The 24,862-nt window shown below is 41.1% G+C and overlaps 1 protein-coding gene across 4 annotated transcripts in view; it reads right to left on the bottom strand.

Moving 5' to 3' along the window:
• Positions 1-21,908, bottom strand: part of pot1 (protection of telomeres 1 homolog) — a 330,564-nt gene extending 308,656 nt beyond the window's left edge. For 3 of the 4 annotated variants that reach the window (XM_043709133.1, XM_043709135.1, XM_043709134.1), the window contains exon 1: positions 21,312-21,906. The gene's annotated coding sequence lies outside the window, so the exon portion shown is untranslated. Of the gene's footprint in view, positions 1-21,311 lie in introns of all 4 variants that reach the window. The other variant, XM_043709136.1, reaches the window with a different exon arrangement.
• Positions 21,909-24,862: the final 2,954 nt, after the last annotated feature.

Genomic DNA, 24,862 nt, shown 5'->3' with positions numbered 1-24,862 from the left:
GAGGGGACAGTCTGAGAGGCAGAAGGTCCTTGTGTTCTGAAGCCCGTCAGGCACAGACTCAGCGAAAAGGACTGTAACGTGAGTACTTTCCAAAAATACTTTTTATTCTTTTCTGGACTTTGAGTAATTCGAGTCCTTTCTAAAACGGTGTATTTCTACGTTAGACCTTTTTTTTGACTGTTTCAATTCTGTAACAGTCATTTAAAGTATCTGTCCCTCGGTACCCACTAAGATGACGGCAAAGCAGCAACATTACAAACTTTTCACTGCACTCATTTGAGTGCACATTGACAATAAAGGCTATTCCATTCTATGCACAGGCTGCATCCTTGTAGATTTCTGTCTCCGAGATACTAATCCAGCATGATCCCAGTTCTTGTTCGAACAATCCCCAACACCTCTGAATTCTGGTAAGGCCGATATTATTTATGATGGACATTTTGGGTTTGCATTTTAAAACAGAGGCAGATGGATTTGGTCCTTTGAAGGTACTTTTTTGTAAAAGGTCGGTCAGAACAACATTTGGACCAGTGTTTGAAATACATCATTTCTTCCAAGGAAGGAAACTTCAGTAATGTGCCATGTTGGGCACATGTGATATTCACAGATGGAACATTTATACTGCTGAGTCTATGACAGGCAGAGAAAATAGCTCCAGGCTACTAACAGATCCGGGCCACTAACTTAGTCTTGACTTCGGAGCAGAAGGCTCCAAGTTTCAGTTCGGGGAATCAGTCACCCTGGCAGAAGTGGTTTTGATTTGTGAAATATTCAGAGTGAGAGAGTACAGCAAGCTTTGTTTTAACCGGCACCTTATGAATTAGCATTGTCCATAAACCAGCAAAAATTGTATGCTTAAAATACACAAAGTTGACTGTATTACTCTGTCCAATTATTATAGTCTTTAATTAATGTACTTCAAAGTAAATATTCTTGCTTGTTCGATCAAAGGGCCACACGAAATATCAACAGTTGATTCAATTTCCCATCAAATACCGTGATCTACTGTGATGTATCAGTAGGCAATTGAGAACGCAAGTGAAAAGGCTCCTGGCTTCCAAGTTTTATTTAAGGCAAAGTTGCATTATTATTTAAGTGATGCTGTAAATAAAGTATGAGAGATGTGTATACTCTCTGTATGATGTTTCTATTACTCAGTGTGTGTTTTCACATTGATTATGTGGATCTCTTGATCAACCAGCACACTCCTGGTCCCAAAGGTGCCAGTTAATAAAAGGTTTGCTGCATTTGAGGCTTGAAAGCTATTCAAACTGAAAAGAAGTTTGGGCCATCAGAATTGCAAAAAAGAAAAATTCACACTACAGACATTGGAAGACGCTGCAAAACCATTTCAGCAACACAAGTACAATTGCAAAAAATCAGTTATAAAGAAATTGAAGAGTTGAGATAGAGGTTTGTCTGGATTTGAGAATGTAAAGGACAATGCTACTAAACAGGTCGAACATTCTGCTCTTTCAAAACTGTTTGTTATATAAGTAGCTTTGCATTTCATATAATAAACTTATATGCTCTTGGTAGAGAGCATTGCAGCCTCATGTGTATATGTTCAGTGACAAACCACCAAAGTAATCATCATCATAGAATCCGTACAGTGTGGAAGCAGGCCATTCCGCCCATCGAGTTCACACCGACCCTCCGAAGAGCATTCCACCCAGACCCACCCTTCTACCCTGTAACCCTGCCTTTCCCATGGCTAATCCATCTCTCCTGCACACGCCTGGACACTGTCGGCAATTTAGCATGGCCAATCCACCTAATTCGCATATATTCGGACTGTGGGAGGAAACCCATACTGACACAGGGAGAATGTGCATACTCCACACAACTCCATCAACTGCAAAGTTTAAACGACAAACCAGCTTTCATTTTGGGATCTGGTCTGTCCAGTATTATCCTCACCACCTGAGACTAAAACAATATCTTTAACATTATCAACTCATTAACATGGGCATAAAGGTACCATCTGAAAGATGGCAACTCATACACTGAAATATCAGTGTCACGTTTCTACTGGAAACTTGTGAAAGATTTAGAAAAAAATTAGATTTAATTGTTGAACTTTTGAAGCAAATTATACTCTAAGGTTTTACTTTTCAAGGCAGAATTAAGGAATTCATTTCCACAAAGATTGAACTCAAGAAATAATTCTCTCTACAGTTGCTGCCAGAGCTGCTGAGTTTCTCCAGCAATTTTCTGGGCTTTGTTTTTTATTCCAGATCTCCAACATCCACTGATCTTTGTTTTATTTTACAAGAAACAATTCAGTATCCGTCTTGGATGCCATGGATAAACGCCTCAGTCCCAATGTGTGGTGTAGTGCCTGGTCCTAACTGCTCAGGCAGGAGTTATCTTGTCTCTTCACTCAGCATCTGAACACAGGAATATAAATAGAGGTATAAATGCACACCAAAAGACAAAGTTTAAAAAGAACATTGCCTTGGATGGCTCTTGCCAGATTCAGAAGGTCAGAATGTAAGAGAGAAGCTCCAAGTTATTTTGTTTAAGTCATGGAAGTTGACTTACTGGCACAGAGAAACACAGCACAATTGTTATTTTTGTACTATGACCAAATTTATCGCACTAACTGAATTAACTGAGTCAATTTATAACTGCAACGCCTCATTAATTTCCAATCCAAAGCAAAATATCTTCACAATTTATATCTGGTCTTGCCTTACGAAGTTCTCTCATTTTGCCTTTGAGAATACTGGACATGTGTGGTAAACACAAAAGACATCAAGCTCCAATGACAAGAGGAGCATACTATTAATCTCTGGGTCATGTTACTAGCTAATTAAACATTGGATAGTACAAACAAGAGGAGACCATGTCCGTATTTGGCACAAAACACAAAATTGTTGGGAAAAATTCTTGAAAAAAACAACATTCAATGTTTTGTAATTCTGCTGCAGCAGTGTTTCCTCTGCTTTATCTCTCACCCTGGGTGCAGAGAGGATTAAATAACTGGTTTAAAATCCTATAATCTGACCTCAACTAATTGTGTATATCCCCTCCAGGTTATCCTTGACCTGTCGTGAAGCACTACTTCTTTGTATTGGTCATAGAAGCATGGACAACGTGCATTGGTGATCTTATCGGAGAAAGCCTCAGAAACCAAACATGATTAAAGTGGTTCAGACTTTGCCACTTTGTTCCTTCATCGTAATCACATCTGTAGGCAGTCTCCTGGCCCACAGTTTTCTCCACAACTGTCTGCCCTGCAATCTATTTTCCAATGACTTTCCACAATTTACCAGCATCATCTAAATTACTAGTCCAAAGACAATACTAGTCAAGTCGCCATAGTTTTGACCAAACCATAGGGCTGCTCTCTCATTAGAGGGAGACGAATGCTGGTGATTTAACCTGAGGGCCATCATACCTCAGGCAAGGAGGAGAAAGTGAAGACTGCAGATGCTGGAGATCAGAGTCGAGAGTGTGATGCTGGAAAAGCACAGCAGGTCAAGCAGCATCCGAGGAGCAGGAGAATCGACGTTTCGGGCATTAGCCCTTCATCAGGGCTGATTCACCATTCCTGATGAAGGGCTTATGCCCGAAACATCGATTCTCCTGCTCCTTGGATGCTGCCTGACCTGCTATGCTTTTCCAGGATCACACTCCCATATCCCAGGCAAGAGGAGAGATATTGAGAAGGAGCATCCTTAGTAGCAACCTCAGCCAATGTGGGGTTGAACTCAGGCTGTTGGCATCACACTGCTTCACAAATATCACTAGCTCCCAGATTTTTAATTGAAACCTTTCCTCCATAACATTGCCGACAAGTTTGTTTCCTCTTAGGATGTCTCTCCTGAGTCTCTGCCTTTTCCTAATTAGGTTCAGCATTTGTTTTTGTTCATTCACTCTCCCCAGCATTTCATGTCACTTTGTCTGTTCAGCTGATCCTTTCTGTTCTCCTCCAGAGCCATATTTCAAAGCTATTAGAACACAGAACATTACAGCATAGTACAGGCCCTTCGGCCCTCAAGCAATTTGCTCTCTTCTTTCCCCAAGACCATACTCCCATCCATATGCAACAACTTGCTACTTGCAATCTCGCAAAACATTATAGAGTCGGGTGAATACTTGACGATCAGGAATGTTAAACATATCCCAGCCTTCTCTACCTGATGAGTTTTTGGACTCAGGACCCAACAGAGCTGTTCTAAGGTATTTCACCAAGTTACTGCAGGCTTTCAAGAAATTGAAAGCATATATCAAATGTCCATCACGGAACCCATTATAGAGCTTCTAATGCAGTCTTGCCCCAGGTATAATTCTAGTTACCAACCAGTATATTGTTCCCAAGATATGACTAATGTATCTACTGTCACAATGTATAGTTTATAGTTTATAATTTAGTCCTCAGCCAGCTTAGTGGGACGAACTGTATATTAAGTTGACAATGTTTTGTAATTGTATCTGAAGAATCACAGATTTAAAATTAATGAAGTGGTAAGAGTTCTTGGCGATTTTTCGCACAACAGCAGAGTGTTGACCACAGAATTGCGACAACACAGACAGCAGTAACAGGTCCTCCCAATGCAAAAGGCTTGGATCACAGAACACCGCTAAAAAACTACAAATGCCACTCTCAACTCACCCAGCCTCTTAAGACACATTGTCTCATGCTTTCAGTTTTTACTCAAATTTGTAACAATTTAACCTAACTTTTATTCTAGCGATAAAACTATCAGAAACAGAACGAGGCTTAAGTTTTCATTTCTCTATTTCCCTGGGTCTCAATCAGATCAAAATGAAAACAATGGAAATGATCTATTCAAGTGAGAAAGTGAGTTATAAAATTCCTTTGTTGACAAAACAGCATTCTGAAACAAATCTCACCTGCTGTAATTCTTTCAGTTCCCAGAGTATCAATTATACAACTTTAAAAATAACCTTCAATATCATCACAATTAAATAATAACGGCAACTTTCTCACCAACAGCTGGCTCTTTACCTACAATTAATTTACACATATTCTCCAGACAAATTTAAAATAATCTGCAGCCAAAATTATCACTTTATTTCATATCTCCAGGCAGGCATTCAGTTGGAGGCCAAAAATTCTATCTGCAATCCTATTTACTTGATTTCCAACCAAATTATTGTTTTCTCTTAAAGCTACAGGCAGAAAATAAAAACAAATTTTATGAAGATTATTAGCACACATCTACACTTACAAGGAGCTTTGAGCTCCAATTGGGAACCCACAACAGTAATGGGCTGGGAGCTGTATTTTTTTTCTTTGATTCCATCTGCTTAACTAAGGCTAGGGTACTTGACATTTGGTGGCAAGTCCCACTGACTCTGCTTCAAGGCCACTTTTACACTTGAGCTTCTGTGCCAGTGGTCATTTGGGAAGTTGCATCCCCGATTGGTCCAGCACAGCCACATTTCCCAGTGAGGCCTTAAGCTCCACATCACCATCCAAAAGCAGCCTACCACCTGCCTTATGCAGCAGATCAATACAGAGGGGAGTCTTCAGGCATCGTGAAGCACTGTGGATCCCCACATCTGCCTCTCAACAATTCTGCTACACACCCAAGAAACAGATGAAACAGAATCCAGTGTCTACACTGATGAGCTTACAGATCAACACAGCTCTCACGAGTCTAGATTAGAATGGTGCTGGAAAAGCACAGCAGGTCAGGCAGCATCTGAGGAACAGGGAAATCGACGTTTCGGACAAAAGCCCTTCATCAGGAATAGAGCTCTCACGAGAACTAGTGTCTACACTGGTGAGCTTACAGATCAACACAGCTCTCATGAGAACCACTGTGTTCAGCATGTTCTAGCCTCTCAAAGACAGCAACGTACACACTCTTGTTCAGAAAAGGCTAACTTTGGAAACTGCATTAAGGTCCGCTCAAATGGACGATGTCGTACAGTCTTGGGGGGGGGGGGGAAATCAGGAGAAGTGTTCTGGACTTCCAAAGGACAGGTGCGTCATTTATGTTTCCAATTGTCTTCGTTCCAAGATCTAACTAGTTAATGCAACTTGTTCCCAATTGCTATTATGCAATAAACGACAATTCTGGTCTCCTTCTTATCGGAAGGATGTTATGAAACTTGAAAGGGTTCAGAAAAGATTTACAAGGATGTTACCAGGGTTGGAGGATTTGAGCCAAAGGGAGAGGCTGAACAGGCTGGAGCTATTTTCCCTGGAGCGTCGGAGGCTGAGGGGTGACCTTATAGAGGTTTATAAAATCATGAGGGGCATGGATAGGATAAATAGACAAAGTCTTTTCCCTGGGGTGGGGGAGGCCAGAACTAGAGGACATAGGTTTAGGGAGAGAGGGGAAAGATATAAAAGAGACCCAAGGGGCAACTTTTTCATGCAGAGGGTGGTACGTGTATGGAATGAGCTGCCAGAGGAAGTGGTGGAGGCATTTGAATGGGTATATGAATAAGAAGAGTTTGGAGGGATATGGGCCGGGTGCTGGCAGGTTGGACTAGATTGGGTTGGGATATCTGGTTAGCACGGATGAGTTGGACCAAAAGGTCTGTTTCCATGCTGTACATCTCTATGACTCTATGACCAAGAGCTTCTACACAGTAAGATTTGTTAATGGTTACTCCTCTACCACTGTAAACCAAATAGGTCCTTGGAAGGAAAGAGGAACAGTGGCAATATCTTTCGAAATATTAATGCCATGTGGTGATCAGTGATGAGCTCTAAATTCACTTGATCTTCTGCAAATGTCTTCTCCTGGGTACACTGGATTTTTGATGCTTAGCATCACAAGTGGCAATATTGAAAAAGTCCAATGCTCGCAGGAGAAAACACTTGCTAAAGACCAGGAGAGTTTATTGCTTTAAAAACTTGACTGCTTTCAGGACGACTCACACAGATAGTCCGCAACGACAAGCACTTGAACAAGTGGTTGGCAGGGACCCACAGAAACACAGCATGCCATTTTAAAGCCTTTACTTCAGATATGGTGAGAATCTAAGCAGCAATAATGCAGACTGGAAACAACTTAAAAAACAGTCAGAATTAGGCTAGGAAGGATCTGTAAGAGCTCTCCCACGTCATAGGTTTGGCGAGGAAGAAAACATGTCAGTGCTCCATGAATAAAGTTAAAAAGCCCTGCTGGGCAAAGGGAAAATGCGTAGTGCAAAAATCAGGCTGAGAAGGATGGAAGTAAAAATAAGGAGCACGTACAACTCTGAACGAGTGTTAACTCCACAATGAGTGGACACACGAGGCATAGGGAAATCAAGAACTGTGGAACTATTTCATACCGAGGTCAATACACTGGGAACATCACAGAGCAGATTTAAGTTAACAAGACAGAGAATATGGAAACTAAAGCAGACAGAGCCTGATAGTCAGAGTACTTTCGGGCTGTAATATGAGGTGGAGTTCCATAATCTCAGCTGCAGATCTGGTAGGAAGAATTGAATGAAGACAGGAGACTTGAAATTTTAGTTGGGAAACGTAAGGAAAAGCACAAGCATTATGTATTAGGCAGAGAAAAGTATGAAATCAGACTTCCTGGTCATGAGAAGGCAGAAAACCCATGTAACTGCAAAAATCAATTTAAAAAACAAACTACAGCATTTGATAGACTTAAAACCTTTAAATAGAAAGTGCTACTCCTTCGTCTTCACCTTTCAGCGATCTGAAAGTTTGTGATTTCAAATAAACCTGTTGGACTATAACCTGGTATTGTGTGACTTCTGACTTTGTTCACCCCCCAGTCCAACACTGGCAAATCCACATCATGGTCTTTAAATAGAAGTGAATGAGCATTGTATACTACATAGATTAAAGTCTTCAAAACAAGGAAATAGAATGGTGTTTTATATTTACAGAAATCAAAAAAAACTCTTTCAGGTAAAGAGTTCAGGTAAAGCATTGAGATACTGCAGAATTTAAAAGCTTTAAAGTAAAAATAAAAACATATTACCTACAAGATTTAATATCAGACTTTGGTAAAATAAAACAGAGGGACACAAGATTGGACTTTTCTCAGAGAAAAAAGATCTTCAGATACAAAATTACTTCGAACTTAATTACCAAATCTCAGGCTAAACAAATACATATAACTACTGTCTTCAATAGGACCTCTGTCTGATGTTCGAAATCACCAAAACATTATTATAATTTACTTTTGAAGAGGTTAACCAGCTTCTGACAATTACTTCAATCTCATAACAAATAAAATTCTTAAAAGTGCAAGATTTATTGAAAGAGTTCAACATCCAAGGAAATCCATAAATTCATTAGTAATCTCAACAGGATAGTGTAAAACTGTGACCCAGAAATCACAAAACAAGACTGACAAAATTATTTAACAATAAAAACAAAGAATTGCGGATGCTGGAAATCTGAAACAAACTAAATTCCTAAAGAAGCTCAGAAGATCTGGCATCATCTGTAGACAGAAAGCACAGTAAATGTGTCGGGTATAGTGACAATCTTTCAGATTGTGGCTGGGAAAACTTAAAAAAAAGTCTTGAGAGGAGTAACTGGACTCTAAACATTGCTGCCAGACTTGCTGAGTTTCTCCATCAATTGCTTAAGACAAAATCATTTTTTTGGAAACACTGAGGAGTCTTTGTCTGATTTAATTCAGTCCAAAGAAGATTGAACTTTGGCAAAAGCTATTCAGATTGCGATGGAAGCAGAAACCTGGAAGAATTTGATTTGATTTATTGTTGTCACATGTACCTAAGTTTAGTGAACATTTTGTTTTGTGTGCAGTACAGGCAGATCATAGGCATTTAGACAGAGTAAAGTATACAAGGTTATAACTGCACAGGAGGTGCACAAAAACAAGGTCAACATTAGATTTGAAATTACTAAGGAGAATTGAAGTTTAAAAGTGTGAATTTGACCTAAGAAATAAGAATAAGATCTGCTGTAGCGAGCTCGCAAAGAGTCACTGGGTGTTGGCACCACCTTGGAGAAAATTCTGGAGAGGACAGGCTTATCAAAAGGAGAGCAACAGTGCTTCATAAAGATCACCACTCTCAAGACAAATGCAACAAACCAACATAAGGAATAAGCCAAACAGCATACCAAGAGAAACAAAAAAAGCTTCCAAAGCATAAGCAATATCCAGTTATTATGAAAAAATGCTTTATCTGTAAAACCATAGGTCACTGCCAGAGGACATGCAGAAGTAAAACGCAGTTTCAGACTAGGGAAAAAAGTCAAATGCATACAAAGATGTGATAGAACTGCCGTCATCAAAAGAGATGCCCAATACATTTCTTGGGGAAATTGGTGATCCAACTGACATGAGTTTGACAGGAGCTGTTTAGATCATTGGACATTATTTTTAAGCTTGATACAGGTGCAAGTGTCACTGTTTTCTCAGATCAAAAACCAGGCTCAGGGAACCAAACATTTTACCTGACAACGGTAAACTGGTCCAGGTGGCATAACTTTCAAGGTTAAAAAGTACACTCTAAGAAACTCTGCAAAACAAACAGCATAAGAGCATTGGGAATGTATATGTGATCTCAATGTTGAGTACTCATTTTTCAGTCTCCACACCTGTCTGGATCTTAACATCTTTGAGAAGGCAAGTATTCAACTATTTCCATGAGACAGCAAACAGGTCAAGAGAAACTATGTTATGCCAAGTCTATTCAAGGAGAAAGAAGTGAGAGAATAACTAGAACAAAAACAATTGCTGGCAAAACTCAGTAGGTCTGGCAGCATCTATGGGAAGAAAGCAGTGTTAACGTTTCAAGTCCAGTGACTCTTCTTCAGACCAGAATAACTGGTTCACCAACAAACTGTTGTCAGGGGCAAGTGGTAGAAGATTTCTTTGGATTTCTTAGACTGAAAGCAGAGCCCAAAAGAAAAAATGATCTATTGAGATGACCTATATTAGTTTAGGGGAATTGCTGTCAACAAGGAAGGAAATCTGTGCACATAAAAGAATGTCAGAAATATTTTCTATTTCTATCATTGCTGAAGAATCTTCAGGTGACAGAAAACAGCAGAATGTGAGCAGAAGCAAATACTGCCAACAGAAATGAGCAGTATGGCCCTTTGAGCTCATTAAGGTATCAAGAATTGAAGAAATTCAGACACAAAACCATTTGCAGAACAAAACACTCCAACAGATTTAAATGTGTTCCCTCATTAGCTGACATCAAAAGCTCAAGAGAAATAACTCAAGTTTTGTCTTCCAAAGCAACATTATCTTAATGTCACTGAAACTTCTAAGTTAAGGAGCTACTCCCCAGTACCAAGACTGAGGGTTGAAAGATGACTGGTAGAATAGCAAGAGGGCAAATGAGGATATCCAATCTAATCAAGTTGAAGTAAAGAATTTCCGTTCTTCAACACAGCTGATTTAGAATATTACACAAAATGGAGAATAGCTACATACAACTATGGAAGCCATGCAAACATCCACAGATACAGCACGCAGACACACTGAACCTACCTGGTTCAGAAATTGAGGATATTGCAAAGAAGAAAGTTCTTGTTTTCACATGTCCATTCAAATATAAGTGTTTTTCTTTATTTTTAAATTTGATAAAATGTTTTAATTCCTATAAAGTTGCCTCTCTGGAACTGAAAAATTTACTTCATTTTGTTTTATTGTTCATTTTAAAACATTCGTAATATATCTTTTTGACTGCCTTTTATCGCCATCAATCCCATCTATTTTTCCCTCTCTTTATTTTAGTTTCTGTACAATATTTAATTGGATTAAATAACCCAACTCCAAGTGATTCAGTGAGGATTCTTTAATCTGACTATCTGAGGAATCATACTGCTCACACTGTTCACACTGCTGATAACTCCCAGGTTCACTGTAGTGGAGCCACACTGAGGCAAGAATCTGATAACACTAAATTGTCATGCGAAATCCCACAGAATATTTCAAGTGGCTCTACGAATGATGAGTGCCAAACAGCATTCCTTTGCTGCTGACCATAAAATCAATGCATTATCTGTGCAAGTATATTGAATTTCTCCAATTACAAGTGGAAAGTAAGGATCATTAATGCTGGATAAACAACTTGAGTACAATGGTGCACGCCAAGATTATTGTGTAACAGCCAGCATTTGAGGCAAGGAAGGGATACCCCTGTGAGGTGTAAAACACAAGACTCAGCCTTTTGAAAATGACAGCTACCCTTCCAACTCTTCACACATTTCAAGAAATTGCTGTACTTGCACATTAACTGGCAATTAAGCTCAAACCAGAACACCACGTTACAGACGGCATGTTATGGAGCTCTATTACTGAAGAGATTCACATTTCTACAATAACAATCAACCACTCCAGCCAGAAAGCAGAAAGTAAACTGCAAACTTTCATTATTAGGAGTAGTAATTGAGATTTTTTTTAAAAGTTTAATTTGTTTTCTTAATTTTCAAATTTGAATCCTGGTTTTTTCCCCCCTACTTTCTTGTCTCATTTTCTCTCTTGATTAGCCTTCCTTTCCATTCTTTTATTTTGCTTTCTGTGCCCAACTTAACACATTGACCCTGTTTCCTTCTCCACAATTCTTTCATTTTCTTTTCAGTCCTCCGATCTCAGTGAGTGTGGGAGACAGCCCGTTGTTTCAGATGTTCACATCAACATTCAATGTCCATTGCCCTCCCTGAATCACGATCATTGCTCCTGGTAAACTGCCCATGGTAGTTAAGATGGTATTGTGGCAACCTTCCGCACAATCTCTGTCTCACTCGGTCACACAAAAAGAATGTCGCAAAGTACCACATATCAAAAAAGATAGTTGCATACAACAGAAATTTTACAGCCAAAATCAGCTTAATTGTAGCACACTCCCAGCAATTCACTTCAACACATGTGGAATGAACTTCCGGAGGAAGTGGTGGATGTTACAATGTTTAAAACATTGTTTGGGTAAATACATGAAGGGAAAGATTGGGTGGGATATGGGCCAGGAGCAGGCAGGTGGGACTAGTTTAGTTTGGGATTATGTTCAGCACGGACTGGTTGGACCGAAGGGTCTGTTTCCGTGCCGTATGACTGTATAATAGGTTGATTGGAAAATTAAGGGCATAACTGAACCAAAGGGAAGAACAAGTGAAGCAAGAGCAAACAACATGGCTGTCAAGCCTCTACCATCATTCAATACAATTTTTGGCTGATCTTTGTCTTTAAATGCCATGTTCCACCTGTTCTCAATATCCCTTCAATCCCTGAGACGTCTGAACTACTTTCTCAGCCTTAAGTTATTCAATGATCTACAATGTATTGAGGAAACAATTCTAAATGACTCACAATCATTCAAATGAAGAAATTTCTCAGCTCAATCATAAATAATTTGCAGTTTAAACTTAGACTAAGCCTGAGACACTAGACTTCCCAATCAAAGGAAACTTTTCTGTGCCTAACTTGCTAAGATCTTTCAGAATCTTATACGTTTCAATATTCCCTGCTTCATTTTTCTCAGCAGCAACGTTTTTGGGCTCAATTTACTCCGTTTCTCATCATAAGGCAACCCCTTCAACCCAGGTGTATAGCCTTCCTAAAACATGGAGACAAGAATGGCATATAGTATTTCAGATGTAATTTTACCATTGCCCTATACAATTATAGCAAGACTTTTCTTCCCATAAACTAGTTCTCTGGCAATCAAGGCCAATATGTAACTTGCCTCTCTGACACCCTGCTCTGAAAACCTCCAGCCGATGCTTAAAATGACTCAATACCTTTTTAGAGCTATAGTAATTTGCAAAGTTCCTCAGACACGCACGCAGAGGAAAAGCTAAATTCACCATCAAAACCAAGCGTTCCTAACAGACTCAAGTTACAATAACAAAGAAGAATGGAAGGGAACACCAAAATTTAGACAGATTTACAATCTATTCCAATTAACGTGTCACTTCTTTGGCACAAAACAAACTAATTAACCCATACCTAATTAGCCAACGTGATTACAAAAGAAGTTTAAACCATCCAATCATTTGATTGGACTCACTTCAAGAGAAGACAGCACCTACATGTCATGCTCAGGATTCAGATGGAAAATTTTAAAAAAGCTTTTTACTAATTCAGATTTCCTCCAAGAATCATTCATGCTTGCTAAACTTCCATGAGTCACGGGACTTGAATCTGAATGAGTGTTATGAGCACTTTGCTTGCTCACCAGGCGTAACGAAGTGTAGATACCATTCTGCTATAAAAATGGTGGACAGAATTTGAAGAAACAATTCAAAAGGTTCAACCAAAAGTAGAGGAGAAAGTGAGGACTGGAGAGGAGATGCTGCAGATTAGAGTCAAGATTAGAATGGTGCTGGAAAAGCACAGCAGGTCAGGGCAGCATCTGAGGAGAAGCAGACTCTCTACCACAGCCACGTCTCCTTCCTCAGAGTTCTCCTCCTCTCTCTACAAGGATCTCAGTGAGTCTCTCTCTCTCTCTCTCTCTCTCTCTCTCTCTCTCTCACTGCCGACCCCAGGTCATCTCCTCTGCCCTGAAACTCTTCAGCCACATCCTGAAGCAGACTCGCACCATAGCCAATCTCCTTCCTCAGCCTTTAACACTCCCCCAGCCCTTCCCATTTTTCTCTCCACCCCCTTGGCTCACAAGCCTCATTCCTGATGAAGGGCTTTTGTCCGAAACGTCAGATCTCCTGCCCCTCGGATGCTGCCTGACCTGCTGTGCTTTTCCAGCGCCACACTCACGACTCAACAAAAGTACAGTCCATAGAATAACGCAGATCCAAATAATGGCTTTCTAAGGAGGTTAAGGATACCAATAATTTGGAGGATTGCAGTATTTTCACAAGCAATTAATGAATGCTAAAAGTTAACTAAAAAGAATAAACCAGCCATGCAATGTAACAGAAAAATCAAAGAGTGAGGAAATGAGACATTGAACAGAGTTTGTCGCTGTCTTCACTGTAGCAGGTATAAATTACACAATAGAAATATAAGATGACATAAGATGAATAAGATTGAGTAAAGTGAGAAATAAATATCAGCAGAGTCACTCGAGGCTCTAGGAACTAAAATCTGATAAATCCAGAGGATTCTGAAAGAAACAGTTGCAGAGGTAGTGGATGCACTGGCTATGATCTTACAAAATTCCCTCGATTCTACAATGTCCAGCCGACTGGAAGGGGTGAATGAGAAAACAAGAAAAATATATGCCAAGTAAGCCTGACCCCAGTCATTAAGGAAGTGCTAGAATCTATTATTAAGGAAATCCTAACAACGCACTTACAAAACCATAGCATGAAATCAATGTGGGTTTATGTAAGGAAAAGAGTATTTGAAAAAACTCAGCCTCTAACTAGTATAATAAATAAATAGGAACCAGGAGATGTAGAACATTTGAATTTCCAAGATACATTCAATAAGTTGCCATACAAAACATTAATACATCAGATAATAGCTTGTGGAACTGGGAACCATATTTAGCATGGATAGAGGATTGATTAACTGCCAGGATGCGCAGAATAGTTTAGGGTGTAGGTTTGCTCGCAGTCCGCAGATTCCTCAAGAACAAACCACGACAAGCAGACCAAACACAGCCAGAAACTCTAACCACCTTACCATACACCAAAGAAGTTTCAGAAATGACAGCCAGACTACTAAGACCCCTCGGAATCCTAGTAGCACACAAACCCACCAACACCTTCAAACAAAAACTAACAAACTTAAAAGACCCAGCACAACCCATGGACAAAACCAAAGTCATCTACATCTAGATAACATCTTTCAACCCCTCAGAAAATGAACTGGAAATTACATCACCACAAACTCCAGGAACCCCATCCAGGACAAACATATAAATAGAAAGCAGGAGACAACAGCTTCGCTTCACTTGGAGGTCGCCACTGATGATGTTACCTAGCCAGGTAATGAAACATCTGGATATCAAACCTACTGCCCAGCGAGCAAACCGACACCCTAAACCTCAATCTGAGCTACAAACCTTCACAAACCTTGCAGAATAGTGGATAAAAATGTTTATTCCATTTGGCAGACTATGATTATTACAATGCTGCAATGATCAACGCTAGAATCTCAGTTATTTACAAGTTATATGCATGCCTTAGACAAATGTCCCAAGTGTAACGTAGCGTGCTTTGCTGACATTGAAAAGCTAGATGGGAACGTAAGCTGTGAGGAGGACGCATAGTTTCATAATAATAGGAGTAGGCTGTTTGGTCCATCAAGCCTGTTCCACCATTCTTTAAGATCATGGCTGATCTATCCATCATCCCAGCTCCTCCTACCTGCCTTATCCCCATAACCCTTAATTCCCCTATCATGCAAAAGCCCATCCAACTGTGTCTTGAATATATTTAATGAAGCTGCCTCTACTGCTTCCTTGGGCAGAGAATTCCATAGATTCACTATTCTCTGGGAAAAGCATTTCCTCCTCATCTCTGTCCTAAATCGACTCCCCTTTATCTTGAAGCCATGTCCTCTAGTCCTAGTCTTACCCACCAGTGGAAACAGCTTGTCTGCCTCTATCTTATCTATCTCTTTTGTAATTTTACACGTTTCTATAAGATCCCCTCTCATTCTTCTAAATTCTAGCGACTACAGTCCCAGGTGGCTGAACCACTCCTCATTGGGTAACCCCCTCACCTCCAGAATCAACCTGGTGAATCTCCTTTGCACCGTCTCTAAAGCAAGTATATCCTTCCTCAAGTAAGGAGACCACAACTACGCACGATACTCCAGATCCGGCCTCACCAACACCTTATACAATTGCAGCAGAACCTCCCTGCTCTTAAATTCAATCCCTCTAGCAATGAAGCCGATTAGATTAGATTAGATTCCCTACAGTGTGGAAACAGGCCCTTCGGCTGAACCAGTCCACACCGACCCTCCGAAGAGTAACCCACCCAGACCCATTTTCCTCTGACAAATGCACCGAGCACTATGGGCAATTTAGCATGGCCAATTCACCTGACCTGCACATCTTTAGACTGTGGGAGGAAACCGGAGCACCAAGAAACCCACGCAGACACAGGGAGAATGCAAAAACTCCACACAGACAGATGCCCAAGGCTGGAATTGAAACGAGGACCCTGGTGCTGTGAGGCAGCAATGCTAACTATTGAGCCACCGTGCCACCCCGATATTTAGTTTAAAATCACAGTTATAGTCCAACAGGTTTATTTGGAAGCACCAGCTTTCGGAGCATTGCTCTTCATCAGGTGTTATTTAGTTTACTTTCCTGATTACCTGTTGCACCTGCAAATCAACGTTTAGCAATTCATGTACGAGCACTCCTAAGTCCCTCTGCACAACAGCATACTGCAATCTTTTACCATTTAAATAACATTTTGACCTATTGTTTTTACTTCCAAAGTGGATAACCTCACATTAACCAACATGGTATTCCATCGGCAAGACCCTTGCCCACTCACTTAGCCTATTCGAGTCTCTCTACAGAGGCTCCACATCCTCTATATAGACACAAGGAGGCTTCAAAGAAATATAGACAGGTTAAAATGAGTGGGTTAACAACATGGCACGAGGAGAATAATGAGGGGAAGTCTGAAGTTATCCACTTTGATTTTCAATGTAGAAATGCAGAATTTTTTTAAAAGCACAAAATGTCAATGTTTCTAAAAAGGAAAGCATACTCGTACAACAAACATTAAAGTTAATGTGCAGAGGCAGGCAAAAAAGCGGGAAAACAAATTGGAATATTGTGGGACCAGACTACGAGAATAAAGAAGTTTGCACAATTGCACAAGACATTGGTGAAGCCACACCTGGGACACTGTGGAATTCCGGTCTCCACATTTACTTGCATGTTCCATACTTGTACTCAAGGCAGTAAATGAAAAATATATTAGATTAGTCCTCAGGATGAGGGGTCGTCTCCTGGGATGAGAGGCTGAGCAAATTGGATCTATAGTCTCTGCCATTCAGAAGAATGCAGGTTAATCTCATTGAAACATTCATGAAGGGAATGAACAGCTTTGTCTTAGGCACGGTGAGTCTAAAACAAGCAGGCAGATTTTCAGGATAACAGGATGTTCATTTAGGACTGGGATTAGGAGTAATTTCTTCACCCCAAGGGGGGTAGGTTTTTTTTATTAATTTTCTACCTGAGGGTACCAGATGCACCATGCTTGAATAGATACAAGGCTGAGGTAGAAAGATTTTGAGCCCTCAGGGCATCATAGGATATGGGGCACGGGTAGAAAGGTGGAGTTGAAGCCCGAGATCATTCATGATCGGGGGATGTATGGTTTTCTCTTGCTCCAAATTCCTTCTTCTTGAAATCATCAAAATACACTAACTTTCTTTAATTTATTTACAGGATGCAGACACACTGCTGGCCAGGTCAACATTTCTTGCCCATCCAATTGTCCTGAGAAGGTGGTGCTGAGCCACCATCTGTTGCAACTGGAAAAGGTTTGATATAACTGAGCATTCCCAGTCCAGAACAGACAGCAGTCAAGTGTCAATTACTTCAGTACATTATCAAAATCACAGTGATTATACCAGAGGTTTCCTTTCTTACTGGGCATGAGTGAACTAGTTCTTCTTTTGACTGACAGTTTAACCTTCACTTTTACTGATGCCAGCTTTTTATATCTTTAGAACGGATTTCAAATTCTGGAATTGCAATTCAGAGATTTAAACTCATGTTTTCTACATTATTAGTCTGGGTGTATAACCGCAACATGTGTATGTTTCACAATATGCTTTGAAACCGTATGATAGGTTTTCATATTCCAACTTCCTCACCTCAAGTAACATTCACTGCCACCCCTAGTATCTCAGCTATTGTCTTTTAACCATTTCTATGCAACATAATTTACATAAATTGTATTTGGAGAAAGCATCTTAAGATAAATTTGAAATGAAAGAATCATGTTGTAGGATTCCCGTTGTAATTCACACAGTTTGACTTTATCACACGTTTACCATTCCACTTTAGTAAAGTTATTGGGAAAATGATGTTATTTCATATTTATCAACTACCCTACCAACACCTTCTACCCTTTCATCGTTGCAAAATAAATTAGTGATTGAAGGTGTAATGATAAATGTTGTTTCTCAATATTTCATGCCACTCATCACTGCACAGTTAATCATGTAAGTGGTATGAGTATCCAGAAAGTGATCTATTTGAACAGCTTGTTTCTCATCAATACAGGTATTTCTTTACCAAAAATATTTTTAAAATAGTCAGATTGCATGTTGTAGACATCTAATATGAATTACTGTAGATGCTGCAACTGAACTTAGATCTTAGTTATGATAAGCTTATTAGAATAGTTCACTCGAATCTAAATCAAGTCTTCGTTTTACATCTTCCACTTAGCAATACTGAGATACAAGATTAGGTGGTGCTGGAAAAGCACAGCAGGTCAGGCGGCATCTGAGGAGCAGGAAATTCGATGTTTCAGGCAAAAGCTCTTCATCAGGAATGAGAAAGGGTTTTTCTCAGAACCGTCGATTTTCCTGCTCCTCGGATGCTGCCTGACCTGCTGTGCTTTTCCAGCATCACTCTAATCTTGACTCTGATCGCCAGCATCTGCAGTCCTCACTTTTGCGCAATACTGAGATGCAACTCCAGTCATCTACAGCTACATTTCTGCAGAAATGTATGTAACATACTTATAACTTATTGTACAACTGACCCAGCTATTTCTCTCTGTACATGAAGTAATTAAGTGGCAATAGCTTAAAATTTTGGCAAGTCATGAAGCAAAACAATCACAACTTACTCTGAGATCAAATTAGCAATAGTGGAATTTCTAAGCTGGCCATTTGTTGAGATTCTGAAATATTAAAAAGGTTCATCAATCCTGATTTGTAATTATTTAAAACTAGCAAATGTGCAAGGTCTTTTAAATAAAATTCCTTCCACTTCTTCATTAATCACAATGAACAATGCACTGTCCAGCTTCTCCCCGTCTGCAAATGACCAGACAACGAATCTTCTTTGTCATGAAATAAACGGACAGAATTTGAGAGACTGGTAACAGCTAGTACTCATACCACCATTATGCCTGACCCAGAACAATGTGAATCAAGATTAGAGCGGTGCTGGAAAAGCACAGGTCAGGCAGCATCCGACAAGCAGGAAAATCGACGTTTCAGGCAGGAGCCCTTCTTCAGGAGCCCATTCCTGGTGAAGGGCGTTTGCCCGAAATGTCGATTTTCTTGCTCCTCGGATGCTGCTTGACCTGCTGTGCTTTTCCAGCACCACTCTAATCTTGACTCTAATCTCCAGCAACTGCAGTCTTCACTTTCGCCCCGAACAATGTGAGACGATCTACCTCACACAGATACAAAATGTTCGAGATGATAAGGAGTAAAGGAAAGATGAGTGATTCCCCTGTACATTTAGAAAATCACACCAGCATTGCAAACAAACACATGATGCAAAAGTAGTCCACGAAAGCAGAGTCAGAATAGCAGGCCAGTTTTTGAAAACAACACTCAGACCAAAATAAGGAGAAAGGGCTATCCTTGTACAATGTTGTTCAAGGAAACAGCAATAAGTGGAAAATAAAAATTATGGGGCCATTTAGCTCATCTAATATAAAGCCAGGAATGAAGACATCAACTTCATATAAACCAGCATCTGAGGAGCGGACGAATCGACATTTCGGGCATAAGCCCTTCATCAAGAATGATGAATCAACCCCGATGAAGGGCTTATGCCCGAAATGTCGATTCTTCTGCTCCTCGGATGCTGCCTGACCTGCTGTGCCTTTCCATCAAGCCACTCTCGATCTGACCTCCAGCATCTGCAGTCCTCACTTTCTCTATATAAGCCAGGAATAACTAAACTTGTTAGCTGCATCAGGATGAGGATCAGCAGCTTTCCAGGTGGACTTTCTTCAGTGGACTGGGGATAATTTAGGCTGACACAATACAGCATAGTTTGCAGGACACTATTCGACAATAAATTTTCAATTCTTCTGCTTCAAACAGAAAAATGTTGCCAAGTCATGAAGCAAAACAATCACAACTTACTTTGAGGTCAAATTAGCATTAGTGAAATTTCTAAGCTGGCCATTTTGTTGAGAGCCTGAAATATTAAAAGGTTAATCAATACTGAATTGTAATTATTTAAAACTGACAGGTGTGCAAGATTCTTTTAAATAAAACTCTTTCCACTTATCATTAATCACAGAAATTTGACGTCTTTAAATGCCAGGAAAGCCAAGTATAACTCTTCTAAAACTCATAAACAGGATAAAAAAGCTAAGTTATAGAAAAAGGTTCAGGATGACTACTGGTTAATACATCTGCGGAAACTGTAGTTATTACAGCATTGGTAAGTTACTCTGGTTAAAGTGATGAGAAGTTAGGGAGTCTCTTATATTTGATCAGTTCAAGGTAAACCCCAGTATGGATTTTACCAATGAACAAAAATGAAATATTCCTGATGTTTTTTAAAATAAATGGCTGTCACTTTATTTATTGTTAAATTGTTAGCCACTTTGAGCTGTGGGTCATTTTCTGCTTTATAACCGCTACCAAGTGAGGAAAGCAACCGCGTTGTCGATTTGTTAAGCAAAATCCTGACTCAGAAAGCGTGCACGTTCCTCCCTTCACTGTCTTGACTATTAAAACTGATGAGTGCAGAGATACCGGGTCAACTATCAGTGCTGTAGAATACAGATGAAACAAAAACAGGCAGAGTAACCTCGCTCTGGGCTCATGTCCATGTGCTTGCCAAGAATGATTGCTTTCCGCTCTCTCTCTCTCTCTCGGCACGTTTCTTTCCGAATGCGATATTAATAGGACGCAGATTCCTCCACTTACAGGAACAGTGCTATCCCTGAGACTTCACTCCCTGTCAGAGGGGGAATAACCTGGGCCGCCTTACTGCAGAGGCTGGTGTCAGCCTGCGTGGTTCCACGTTAAAGTTTAGCGTGGTGCTGTTTACACATGTCCTATAGCTCTCTGCCCACACTGAGAATAACTGCAGCCCGTGCGTGCATTTTACACGCTTTGTATACAGGTATAGCTGATCCAGTTTCAGCTGTAATTTCCAAGCACAGTGCATGTTTTGTACTGATTCAATCCTTCCCTTTCCCGAGTCCCTACTGACTGATTAGCACCAATCCCCAGTTAGGCGCAGTTCGCCTTGCACGGGATATCCACTAACTTTTTTTTTCTCTTTGCAAACACTTCCCGTTGCACATATTCCTTTTCGTCATTTGCACAGAATTTTCCCTTTTCCTTTGTGTTTAAGGCTCGTCCGCGAACACGGGTCTTTAACCAGGCTTCTGGGAAACAATAAAAGCGAAACCGGAGCCTTGTCCATACTGCACGCCAAACCGAGAGCCCATCCCACCCTCCACCCCACACGCACTCCCGCAATATTGTGGGACTCACCCGCCTGGGTTCCTGTCTAAGCAGCCGCTTTCCAAGTGGAGGAGGGATGATGGAGGGGAGGGGGAGTGGAAAGGGAACCCGGAAGCGATCAGTTCATTCAGAGTCAGACACGTGTTTGTGCAGCTAGAGGAGGGAGCTGAGATATGAGAGCTGTCTGAAATTGCATGGGAGAGACACAGAGCGTGCTAAATTATTCTGTAGGGACAGGGAACTTCTCTAACTTACTGCACTGGAGAGACACAGAGCGTGCTAAATTATTCTGTAGGGACAGGGAACTTCTCTAACTTACTGCACTGGAGAGACACAGAGTCAGAACTGCTCTGAATTACTGCACTGGAGACAGCGTGCTAAATTATTATGTAAAGACGGAACTATGATTTACTGCACCGGAGAGACAGGGAACGTACTAATTGCCTCTGTAAACGGACAGAAAAAATGCTCTGAATTACTACACTGCAGGGACAAACTGTGTTAAAGTACTCTGCAAATCGAGACGCGGAGCTGTACTAGCCTGCAATGCAGTGGGGTGACAGAGAGCTCGGATCCTAATGTGCAATGGGGAGACTGAGCTATTCTAACCTGAAAGACCATTAAAATTAAACAAAGAACTGCAGATCTGAAACAAACAAAAACAGAAATTGCTGGAGTAACAGATGGTCTGGCTTCATTCATAAAGAAAAAAAAGGTTAATGTTTTGAGTCCAGTGATCCTTCTTTTCAGAACGGCGTTCTAATGAACGTTAGACTCTGTATTTAAACATTAACCCGTTTCTCTCTTCACAGATGACTCCAGACTTGCTGAGTTTCTCCAACAATTCCTGTTTTTGCTCATGAAGATTGCTTTTCTGTATTTTTGGATTGAGGATCTGGAGGAGAACAGTTTTAAATAACAAGGATTGCTGCACATCTTAAGAGCATGCAACCTGGTACTCATTGTAGCACTGTTTACACAGCTTACCCTTTATCATTTACACTATACCTCCTGCAAATAATTGACAGTATCTGGAGCAGGGAGGTTCCAAGAAGCCACATTTTGATCAGCAAAGAGGTCATCTTCAAGAGTGGTGTTGGAAAAGCACAGCAGGTCAGGCAACATTCGAGGAGCAGGAGAATCAATGTTTTGGGCAAGAACCCTTCATCAGGAATGATGATCATCTGGAATCCTGATGCGATCATCAGGAATGATTGACCAAAAAGCTCATCTTGTCAATCATTGCAGACAGGGACTGCTGAACTGCCTGACTATGTTTTCTCTTTGCCCAGAACACCTATGTTTCTCTGTGTCTATATGTTTGTGTGAAGATAGTGAGTTTGAAAGGGGGTTTAGAGTTTTAACTAGTAAAGTTATATGTCAACAGCCAATAATTGTTTAACTGTAACTAGAGTTAATTTATTTGTGATAAGTGGACATTCTTGTTTGGTACAGCAACCTTGTCCATGCATTCCAGCAACCTGGGTCTAAAAGACAGCTAAATTGGGGAACTCTCTATACTTTAGAGAATCTTTAACCTTTGTGACAACTTAGAATAATGGTGCTTGATTTTTAGCATGCTACCCCAATTAATTATAACACCCTGCCAAGACCTGGTATAACCTACTCGACAATGAAGAAACAGAATGCGTTTCCAACCTACTGAGCAGTGGGGAGTTGACAGCAGCTCTGACCAACTCTGCGATAGCTAGACAACTGCTCTGACCTGTGCAATAGGGAGGCAAAGAGCTATCCAAACCTACTTTGCAATGGGAGACATGGAGTTGTGTTAACCTACACTGTTTTGCGGAGACAGAGAGCTACTCTAACTTACTCTGTACTGGGGAGACAGAGGGTTACTGTAACCTACTCTGTACTGGGGAGACAGAGAGCTACTGTAACCTACTCTGTACTGGGGAGACAGAGAGCTACTGTAACCCACTCTGTACTGGGGAGACAGCTACTGTAACCTAGTCTGTACTGGGGAGACAGAGAGCTACTGTAACCTACTCTGTACTGGGGAGTACTGGGGAGACAGAGAGCTACTGTAACCTACTCTGTACTGGGGAGACAGAGAGCCACTCTAACTTACTCTGTACTGGGGAAACAGAGAGTTACTGTAACTTACTCTGTACTGGGGAGACAGAGAGCTACTGTAACCTACTCTGTATTGCGGAGACAGAGAGCTACTCTAACCTACTCTGTACTGGGGAGACAGAGAGCTACTCTAACCTACTCTGTACTGGGGAGACAGAGAGTTACTGTAACCTACTCTGTACTGGGGAGACAGAGAGCTACTCTAACCTACTCTGTACTGGGGAGACAGAGAGCTACTCTAACCTACTCTGTACTGGGGAGACAGAGAGCTACTCTAACCTACTCTGTACTGGGGAGACAGAGAGCTACTCTAACCTACTCTGTACTGGGGAGACAGAGAGCTACTCTAACCTACTCTGTACTGGGGAGACAGAGAGCTACTCTAACCTACTCTGTACTGGGGAGACAGAGAGCTACTCTAACCTACTCTGTACTGGGGAGACAGAGAGCTACTCTAACCTACTCTGTACTGGGGAGACAGAGAGCTACTCTAACCTACTCTGTACTGGGGAGACAGAGAGCTACTCTAACCTACTCTGTACTGGGGAGACAGAGAGCTACTCTAACCTACTCTGTACTGGGGAGACAGAGAGCTACTCTAACCTACTCTGTACTGGGGAGACAGAGAGCTACTCTAACCTACTCTGTACTGGGGAGACAGAGAGCTACTCTAACCTACTCTGTACTGGGGAGACAGAGAGCTACTCTAACCTACTCTGTACTGGGGAGACAGAGAGCTACTCTAACCTACTCTGTACTGGGGAGACAGAGAGCTACTCTAACCTACTCTGTACTGGGGAGACAGAGAGTTACTGTAACCTACTCTGTACTGGGGAGACAGAGAGCTACTCTAACCTACTCTGTACTGGGGAGACAGAGAGCTACTCTAACCTACTCTGTACTGGGGAGACAGAGAGCTACTCTAACCTACTCTGTACTGGGGAGACAGAGAGCTACTCTAACCTACTCTGTACTGGGGAGACAGAGAGCTACTCTAACCTACTCTGTACTGGGGAGACAGAGAGCTACTCTAACCTACTCTGTACTGGGGAGACAGAGAGCTACTCTAACCTACTCTGTACTGGGGAGACAGAGAGCTACTCTAACCTACTCTGTACTGGGGAGACAGAGAGCTACTCTAACCTACTCTGTACTGGGGAGACAGAGAGCTACTCTAACCTACTCTGTACTGGGGAGACAGAGAGCTACTCTAACCTACTCTGTACTGGGGAGACAGAGAGCTACTCTAACCTACTCTGTACTGGGGAGACAGAGAGCTACTCTAACCTACTCTGTACTGGGGAGACAGAGAGCTACTCTAACCTACTCTGTACTGGGGAGACAGAGAGCTACTCTAACCTACTCTGTACTGGGGAGACAGAGAGCTACTCTAACCTACTCTGTACTGGGGAGACAGAGAGCTACTCTAACCTACTCTGTACTGGGGAGACAGAGAGTTACTGTAACCTACTCTGTACTGGGGA

The sequence above is a fragment of the Chiloscyllium plagiosum genome, chromosome 19 (genome assembly GCF_004010195.1).
Source record: "Chiloscyllium plagiosum isolate BGI_BamShark_2017 chromosome 19, ASM401019v2, whole genome shotgun sequence".
Taxonomy (NCBI): domain Eukaryota; kingdom Metazoa; phylum Chordata; class Chondrichthyes; order Orectolobiformes; family Hemiscylliidae; genus Chiloscyllium; species Chiloscyllium plagiosum.
The sequence above is the reverse complement of the archived record's forward strand: the minus strand, read 5'-3'. Positions and strand labels throughout refer to the sequence as shown.